This window comes from Eucalyptus grandis, chromosome 4 (assembly GCF_016545825.1).
Source record: "Eucalyptus grandis isolate ANBG69807.140 chromosome 4, ASM1654582v1, whole genome shotgun sequence".
NCBI classification, from domain to species: Eukaryota; Viridiplantae; Streptophyta; class Magnoliopsida; order Myrtales; family Myrtaceae; genus Eucalyptus; species Eucalyptus grandis.
Window position 1 is genome coordinate 15,176,921 of NC_052615.1, and position 10,781 is coordinate 15,187,701.

Here is a 10,781-nt window from a genome sequence, read left to right on the forward strand (position 1 = left end):
GGGGAGAGATGCATGATTTGATCAAAAACTTTCAATCATTTTTTTAACTGTTTGTTGGATTGTGTTTAAGCTGTTTTTTTTGACAGACTTGACTTTATTTTGTGTCCGGATAAGAAGCGCCTAGACTTGGACTTGACTTTACTGCTTCTATTAATCAATATTGTTATCTTATGAATGGCTTAATCATATACTTGGACTAACCTATTTTCTGTGGTTGTAGATTCTAGTGTTATTCTATTAGCCATTTACTTCCATAAGATATGCATATGTGTTTGAGAAATGTTTTGCAAGTCAAAGTTATCCAAATCTGCAGGAAGGTTTTGTCACCATCAAAAAGGGGGAGATTGTTGGAGAAATCCTCATGAAGAGTTTTGAAGTTGACAAAACGTTTCCATCAGTCTAGTCTGAAGGTCTGCGGACTACGTTAATTAAAGTTTGAAGACTTCCCGGACAGCGAGACTCAAGACTCAAAGTCTATCCTCATTGTGATCTCGATCCGTTGAAGAAAGGTTATCCCAAACTGGATGTTTTGTTCAGGATTTAACCTTATCATCTGGAGAAGATCTCGTGGCTGGAGAAGACGTATCAGAATCCTTTGATTGATCAAGTTTGATTCAATGACTGAAGATTCGATGATTGTCTAAATATTATCGGAAGGTTCTACTTATGGAAACCGAGATCCTGATTGTATGGGCGAATAGGATTGATGGGCTATCAACACGTTCCTTTAATAGCTCGAACGATCTTCCTAATTGATTCCGTCCAACGGGTAAATTGGAGGAATTCCTTTGGTAAGTGCCAACGGGTATGATGGCATAAAGGAGTATATAAGGAAGATGTCCTTAGTTGTTCGAGGAGTGCGCGATAGAAGAATTCCAAAGTCTGAAGCTCCTATTTGTTTAGATAAATCATTTGAGCGAATACTTGTATACAAAAGAGAGTTTATATTTGTGAGAGACCTTGAGGAGGTGTGGTAGTACATCTACACTTTGTGGAATCAAGGCAAAGGCGTGCTGTAACTACTCTTTTGATCATAGTGAAATCCAGCCGGTGGGCTGTCAGTGCGGAAGAGTGGACGTAGGCTTGGAAAAGCTGAACCACTATAAATCATGTGTTCCAATTTCTCTCTTTCTACCTTGATTGTATTTCAATTTGTTAAGAATTGCTTCCGTATATCGATAAATTGTTTGTGCGCCTATTCACCCCCCCTCTAGGTGTTTATAACTAGCAATATCAGAATGCTGGAACAGTCTTTGTGACTCTGTATCCAAACTTCAACATCGCTCTTTCAGACCCCCAATTACTCTCTTTTCTGAAAGTCCAAGTCCAGCTCACTGGAGCTCCTCAAACTGCTGACTCTGTAGCTACAACTCTACATTACCAGATGGTTTATCGAGTTTAGAACCATGCACTTGACCTCAACTTCAACAATGGTAATGAAGATGCTTTGTTCATTTCTATGCAGAATGACCAGGCATCCTATATCCATGTTCCTAGACAGATCCCGAAGGATACATTGGCCAAGCTCTTTCCAGAGACCTGGATAACCAACTACGAAAAGCTACACTAGCATAACAAGCCTTTTCAGTCTACGGACTTAGAGTTTGTATGAAAAAAAGATGGAATTGTTTCCATCAAATTTGGCAAGAAAAAGAAAGAAAGTCCTTCTATCTTTCAAACCCTCTTCATGATTGAACCATGTGTTCGTCAATCAATTTCCGAGCCAGACCCAAAAAAGCTTGTTAGACACTTTGACGGTGATGGACATCCTGTCCATTACTACAAAGACAATCATGGTTATTGTTTTTGGGATCCTTTTTGTCAATGTTCCTATTGTACAAAATCCCCTGACGAGGTAGATCCTTTTGCAAAATCTCCACCTCGAAGGAAAAAGCCAAAGGATAAGGTGTACCAAAGGTACTTAAATGGAGATCCATCTGTTGACACTCTTGGTGAGTGTGATAAATACCAGTTCATGATCTCCTATGCATCACCTCCACAGAGCACAATACTACATCCCAAGCCTTACCAGATCCACCAAAAATACCCCTACCATCTCCTCCTCAGAAAAAACAAGCTCTCTCTTCGTTTTATAAGCCAATCCTCAAATGGGCTAAGAAACACTCTTACCCACTTGAAACTCCACTAGAAGCACCATCTACTTCTTCCATTGCCATGTTCCAGGAAATTGACTTTCCCCCTCTTGCCAAAGAAAGTTCTAAACTCTCATTTCCGGCTTCAGAGGAATTTATTGATCCACATGGTAGATATCGCCATGTTCCTAAGATTCCAACCCCCACTGATGTTGATGAACATGGGAGACAGAGAAAGACTCCTGTTGCTGAAGCTGTTCTAAATTGGCAATCAGAGACTTTGTTGGCACAAAACAATGCCTTTAAAGCAATTGATTCCAAGATTGGAAATGTGCAACAAGATCTCCGAAGGTATGATGAAAGCACCAAAAAGATACTTTCTGAATTCCAGAAAAGGCTTCACGCCTTGGAATCAGGACAACATCTTGGGTATCATTATCTTGAAAGTCCAAAGCCAGAAATAGAAAAGCTCAAGAGGCAAATCCAACTTATTGAAGAAGGAATGTTTAGACCTTTTGATCCATTAGCACCTTCTGTTAGAACCGGGTATTTACCTCCACCGCCACAGAGACATATATTTTTGCCACTATTCCGAGAAGATCCCTACAGAGAAGAGAACCCGACATGGCGAAATACGAAATCGTCTCAAGGCCCTGCAGAAGGACAAAGGAAAAGAAAAAATACCGCATGCAGAATCAAGTTCGATTATTATAAGAGAAAGATCGGATCAGATGATGTTATCCAACCCATTAGAATCCTTTCTGAAGGATTTGGGTGCTCAGGAACCTGAATCTGCTACTCAACAACCTGATCCTGTCATTCCAGAAAAACATATTTTGTTCCCAGTTGAACACACTACTCCTGAGACTGAATCAGATTCAGCATCTCTTTCCTCTTCTTCATCTTTCTTTATTCCTACAATTGACTCTCTCCCCATTGCACCAGTAACTTCATCAATATTCATGGCTGACCCTCCTGATGATGAAATGGAATCAAACTATTCTGAGCCAGAAAATGTTCAGACAAACAATTCTGCTCAGCATGTGTCCATAGCATCAAAACAGTTCTTCACTATCGATGATATTCCTTATCATAAATGGCAACAAAGACTTGAAGACTTTCATACTTGGTTGAATACTCAGTCCATCACCACCCATGATATGAATGATGTCCTTTACAACTTTGTTACAAGGTTCACGGGCAGCCTGAAACTCTGGTGGCAATCAATTTCCGAACAGGACCAGATTCATTTCTTGATGTCACCAAATTTCGGCCATGCCATCGCTCTCTTATATCATGTCTTTGTGGGAAAACCCACTGATCTCATAGAGATGAAAAGAAGAGAATTTTCGAAAGAAAATGCTGCTCCCTCCAAAAGAAGCATCTTGATAAGCATTATCGAGTGATGCTTAAGCTTTTTTACCAAATTGGCGCAGATCCAAATTTAAAGCATGTTCTCCTTACTTCCATCCCTAAGGACCTATCTCAGATGGTGGAAAGATCTTTTTTTTTTTAAAGCAAAGAAGAGTACAAGATATTCCTTTGGGAGAAATACAGCAAGAAGTCCATCTATGCCTAGAAGAATTATGCTTAAAGCGCCAGATGGTCCGTACATACATCACATATGACAAACGCCTTCAATCAGCCTGCTCTCGCTAGAAGTTGAAAATCAAATGCTCCAAGCAAGAATGTGATGGTACTTGTGGTAAATACTCTTGGAAAAAGAAACATTACAAGAAGTTTTGGATAAACAAATCCAAACATGGTTCCAAGCATTTTCAAAAAAAAAAAGAAGAAATGATGATACCTACACAAAAGGAAGGATCGCACAAGCCACAAGAAATCAAACCGTTGCTACATTTGCAACCAAAAAGGACATTTTGCCAAAACTTGTCCACAAGCAAGAAAATGTCAGAATCGTCTAATTCATCACATTGAGAATGAAACATGTATTTCTCTTGAAAATGATGATGTTGAATCCTTATTCTCTGCTGACGAAGAACCATCTAAACAAACTCTCTGTGTCATTTCCTCTTACCAAACTTCTAGTGAGACTAAGTCAGACTCAGAGTCTGAAGATATTTTTCATATATCATCCTCATCTCCAGAACCTAACTTTAACATATTTTCAAGTCAAACTCACTGTCCCCATTTCCCTGTAAAAATACTCACTTCAAAGTTTGTCAAACCCATCACTGTTATCGCCCTCATTGACACAGGAGCAAGTTATTCAATATTAGACACTAAGGTTCTTCCTGAAGAATTCTGGACTCCTTACATTCGATATTTCAATTCTGCCTCAGGAGATACTTTTCTCCACAAATGTTAGAACCACTCCTGTAACAGTCCAGTTCGTCCCGCAGTGTTCTATAACCACAAAAATCTTTGGATCAAGCCTCCCCAATAAAGACCTGATAATTGGGTGGGATATCATGACTCAAATCTCTCAACTCCGTATCATTCTTGGAAAATGTCTTAAATATAAAGACCAATTCTCGAGTTCGTCAATATTCGAGACTCTTTTCCATCCAGATGAGTCTATTAGATCCAATCATGCAAAAGTTGTTAGAATCTTGTTCGGAATCCCATTCAGAATTCGCTCAGAAATGTTCGCATCCTTTATGGAAAAATCCAGAGTTCTTTGTTCGTCTTCCCTTTAAGAAGAATAAAGATATAAATCCAACTAAGGCAAGTCACATGGGAATGAATCCAGAATATTTGGCTTTAGCTCAAAGGGAATGCTCAGAATTATTGCAACAAGGCCTTATTGAAATTTCTGATTCTCAATGGGCCTGTGAAGCCTTTTACGTCAATAAGCATTCTGAGCAAAACAGAGGAAAAATGAGATTGGTAATCAACTATCAACCTCTTAACATTTTCTCCAAGATGATAAATTCCCTTTACCATCCAGAGAGACTCTCTCTTTGTTGGTCTAACCAAAGCCCATATTTATTTCAAATTTGACCTCAAAGCTAGATTTTGGCAATTGGGCATCCATCCCGAAGATAGATCCAAGACAGGATTCTGTATCCCAAACCAGCACTTCCAGTGGAAAGTACTTCATTTTGGCTTAAAAGTAGCACCATCCCTTTTTTTCCAAAAGGCCATGTGTCGTATTTTCCAACCAATCTTATCAAGTGCAGCCGTATACATTGATGACATTCTGCTCTATAGTCCTGACGAGCAGTCACACTGCCAACTCCTTGAGCAATTCGCAGAAATCGTTAAAAAGCATGGCATCATGCTTTCTCAAAAGAAAATGAATATTGCCCAAACAGAGATTGAATTTCTTGGTATGCACCTCAACAAAGGTACGTACTACCCAGGGCCACATATTACTCAAGAATTATTGAAGTTTCTTGAAGAAAACTTCACTACAAAACAAGTTCAGCAATTTCTTGGGATAATCAATTATCTCGGGATTTTGTCCCAAACATTGCAAAGCTTCCGATTCCTTTGCAATCCATGCTAAAGAAGAATCCCCCACCTTGGGGAAAACCCAGACTAAAGCGATTCTTTGAGCTTAAAGAGATTATGCAGAATCTCCCACCATTGCAAATACCATCAATAGGAAAAAGAATTCTTCAAACTGACGCCAGTGATGAATACTAGGTAGCCATCCTGTTCGTAGAAATTGATGGTAAGAGACACCTTTGTGCTCATAAAAGTGGAAAGTTTTCTCCAACTAAAATGCATTACCATTCCACTTTCAAAGAAATCTTAGTAAAAAATGGAATAAAAAGTTTGAGTTTCTTCTCATCGGCCATCACTTCCGGTAGAATTAGACATGGCATCTTTCCCTCGATGACCAAGTTAAAAATGAGGCAGATTCCAAATTCCCAACTGCTTCAATGGGCTGAATGGTTCTCAAAATACTCATTTGAAACCAAACGTATTCCTGGAAAGAAGAATGTGCTTGCTGACTTCTTATCAAGGCCAAAAGCACCAGCCGAAATCAACATGTACATCAAGAGGCCTGCTTTTCATATGCTCAATCATGTAGTGGAATACAAGATTGAGAAAATCAAAGATTTGCAAAGTTGGAAATATCCCAAGGAGATTATTCAGCAAATCCAGAATGACAGCCTTGCTGAGAGCTTGGAGAATCTCATGTGGCAAAGCCACACAGACTTATTCAGATTCAATGGAGGTTCGATTCTTTATCATTTTGGGTTAAATATGAATTATCCATTCATTCATCCTCTTATTTGGAAGGAAGATGATTTCCCTGAACAGCTCAAGACGTTATTGTGGTACTTAACCAATAAGTACTTAATAGCCATTGAAATTCCAACCAGAAGGTTCATTGCCAACCTCACCAGGATATTTTTACTTGGAAGAAATGTTGAAAAGGAAAGTGATAAGAATCTCTTAGACTTTCTTAATTGGTTCCATTCTCCTACTTATTAGAAACAACTCTTAGAAAGGGAATTGAGAACCATGACACTGAATCCCGAAGTCCATACCATCCTGTTTTTCATACGTCCATGGCATTTTTTCACAAACAATGGAAGAATCATTAATGCCCCACAGAAATAGGAACCACATCCTATAAACCTCACTTGGACAGCCGAGAAGCACGCATTCACAAATCTTATCCAAGATCCGTTAGATTTTGTGAACACGAATATCGAGAACTCCGAGAGAATCTGTGCCGGAAAACAAAACCATTCCCGAAAATGTTTGGAATAATGTACCCACTACGTGGGATCATTATGACCTAGCACCAGAAGCTAAGGAAGCACTCGGACAATACAGACAAGCTACACCGTCTCAAGAGCATGAAATGACAAGCGAAGATGACATTGTCCAATCCACCCAAGATCCCTATGCACGCTTTGGAGGCCTTCTATCCCAGGATCCCTACGAATGGGGACCTTCGTCCTTATTCCAAAGCATGAACACATCTTTCTATGCACAACCATTCAACTGGCCTCAACCAAGAATTCTTGCCGACACTCAAGAAAATGAAAATACAAACTGGGCTGAAGAAGAAGCATCACATTGGGCTCATGAAGAAGCATCCTCATCATGAAAGCTAAACCAAATCCTTTCACCTGAAGACCTTGAAGCCCTTGAACAGAAATACGAGGCACATCTCCTAGAAGACAGCTCAGATGACTTAGTCTGTAGCTACAATGCTCGTGACGGACGAGACCGTTGAGTCCGTACATTTTCACTATAGCAAGTCACTGTTTACTTTTACTGTAGCACTAGGCTAGGGAAGGTACTGTTCACAGTACAATTACTGTTCATAGTGTGCGAATAATTCACTCTCGGAAATTTCCAGTGTCTCTGTTTGTACCCGGACCCATGAGCTTGGTCCTTGTTTGTTTGTGACCTCTAATCGTCTATAAAATGCGAGGATGATGTATTGTGTTGGGCAGAGTCCCTTGAAGTGAAGTGTGTGCTTTGTGAAAAACCTCTCCATGGCTTTCTAAATTTCTCTTCTTCTCCAGCCTGGTAGGATCCTCCAAGAAATGCAGCTTGGGTAGGTTAGAAACGATTCCATCTTAGAATGTTTCGGTGTCTCTAGGCTCTGAACTAAAGGGCTAAGTGATTTTCTGATAAAAGGTTGTCCCTAAAGGGCTTGAATGAGAGTTGTTCGCCCACTGTGGGATGCATACCTGCAGGAAATTTACTCTCCTTCCCTAGTTCTAAGTCTAGGTCCATTGGCCTACTCTCTATTTTGCGGTATTCTGGCATTATTAGGCTTTGTCTCACCTCATTGAACACGGCTACGTCTCTATCAGATGGTTTTCCCGAAGGAGCAAGGGTCCAGAATCTACTGCGATTGGCTTCCCGTTGTCTAGGGGCATCCCATATAGGGGTAATGTCCAGCTTAATAGCCCGGACGAGTTCTCTTAACCAACATGACCATTCAATCTCAGCCTAGGACACCGTACATTACACTCAAATGCCTTAATTAAAATGGTGAACCTAGCCTATTTGCTTTGTATTAAAAATACACGGTAAAATAGTCATGTGTGGGTATACAGTCAATTCACACTAGAAAAATTAATATCTTCTAATTTAAAATCACATTGTTTTATATAGTATATAAAACCATTTTCGGTATTAAAATCCGACACCTGGGATTTGAAATTCACTATTTTAGGAATTATATACTCAAAATTCCAATCAGCACTCAATTGTAGAAATTAACCACACCATTGCAATTAACACAAAATTCTGATCATCGGCTATCTTGGTCTAATTTCTCGAAAATATTTAATAATTAATTAATTTCTAAAATTAATTAAATAATTGTAATTAATTACCATAAATACTAACCTAGGCCAAAATTGCTAATCTAAATGCCTAAACGGGCCGAGAAAATTTATAAACATGTCTAGATAAATAGTACATCATATCTAGGCCTTAATTAATTTAATCTAACCACCTAACATGCATAATTGAATAATTAAATTGCTAATTTAATCTAACTAACCACATAATCCCTAATTAACATAAACTAAACACCCCTTAAATGTCATTAGCCTACTAAGAAAAGTTTAGTGCATAAACTCAACGGTTTAACGCGAAAACCGATTCATCACAACAGCGGCCGAAACCCGAACTTTCGACGGTGTCAATGGACACTTGGACCAGGCCAAACAAAGCCCACAACAAGCCGGGCTTGGGCTGCGGCTGGGCTTGCTTTGTGGGCTTCAAGTGGGCTGGACCAAGGAAACAGCAATTTGCTGGGTTTCAAAACTGGGCTGAAATGCAACTGAAGATGGCCTGAACATTGGGCTGGGTTACTGAACTTGCGGACTGAATTGGAGCTGCAAATTTCGTGGGCTGCTTCTGGCCGAAGACGCTGGATGGGCGGACCGAATCACTGGAGAGAAGACACGGACGAGCGAGGCGGTGGAGAAGCGGACGAAGGAGTGGACTTCAACGGGGGTGCTGCGACTTCTGCCGATCAGCTGATTTGGTGGTTGAGCTGCTTCGGTCAGCTGATTTGGTGGTTGAGCTGCTTCGGAGTGGACTTAAATGGAACTTTGGCTTCTGCAAGTCCCCTTCGCCATATAGCTTGGTCTAGAAGCCAAAGTTCCATTTAATTTGGCCCATATGAATTTCTGTGATTTTCTGAATTGTCCGAAACGATTTTCCAAAAAAATATTGGGCTCTCCGAAAAGTTCTTCGGAGGATGAGTCAATGTTCTTAAAATAAATCGTGATATGACAGAACTTTCAATTTTTGAAATCGGGTTTAATTTCCCGGTTAATTTCAGTATGATGCGATTTTAGCGTAACCTAATCTATCGGGTAGCTTTTGGGAATTCTTAGTGCAATTGTCCCATGGTTGATTATTTTTTAGCCACATTATACATTTTTGACATATTGGCGACTCTCGGTTGTTGTGAAAATCTTGAGATTTCAAATATGGACACCGGGTATAGAAATGACATAAAAATTGGTCTAGGACCATTCGATGGGAAATTTACAATTAGGTGGAATCACCCACACACTAATCACATATCTTTATCGAATCGTCCTATCTTCGGTCTCTGATCAATTTTTGACGGTGCCGTAATGACCCTTACAGATCAACACGGTCGAGCAATCGATTCTTGGTTGAATTCTCAAATATGTTGCATAAAATCCCTTAATGGATTTCCTAGATAGTCTAGTTATTTCATAAGTGATCAGTTTAGAGAATAACACTATTGTGTCAATGAAAAGCCCAATTTATTAAATGAAAATAGAAATGGAAAATCAGGATGCCACAATGAGTGTTGGTTTTTGCCCATTAGAGAGAAGATAAGTTTTTTGCCGTAATAATCAATTGTGCAGCGTGCTTGTGAATTACATGTTCAAATGAATTGTGAGTGTCTTGAAATCAATAAATCATATGGTAAAATTTGTGAATTCATTTATGAGATTATGAGATTATTTCTAGATGTTATTAGGGGCTGGAAAACATGGAGAATATTTTTAGTAATTTGATTGTGGTTGTAATATCTTTTGTATTCACTTAATTTTAGATAAATCTTGTACTCCTCTTCCTATTGAGTTGGTCCCATCGATTGAGCTTCGTAATCAAGTGTCCAATTTATTCCCTTAATATGTTTATTATTGTGTTTGATTACTTGTTTTTCACAACATATTTGAACAACTTCATTTATAATTTCTCATACTAAAATGTTTCACCTGTTGTGGAACTTAGATCTTTGATAATGGTCCGAAAAAAACAAAGGAACAATTGAAAGGAGAAACACTGAAAAAAGTACACCCTAAGTGTCAAAATTTCACATGAGTTGATACATAAGTGCCAAAACTTCCAAAAGTATACATAAGTGTCACTTTGTTTGAAAATTGGATACTTAAGTGCGAACTTAGATGAGGCTTGCCGGAAATCCAATATAATATTATTTTATTAATAAAACAGTGTACATGGCTTGCCTAAATGTCCACTTAGCAATTCTCGTTCCAAAACAATGTCGTTTTGCCCCATAAATTTGATTTTTGATATAATATTAACTAAATTAAATTAACAAGACTAAATTAAAAAAAATGAAGGGAAATTAATGAAGGCCTCCACGACCCTTCCCTTTGCCGCTCAACCATCGCCGAAAAGGGCTGACAATAGTGAGGTGAGGGCTGGCCGAGGTTGTTAGGCCTTGGTCAGTAGCCGGTGACCCTAGCCAACCGTAGGCATGGATGTCAAGCTAGTGTTGTT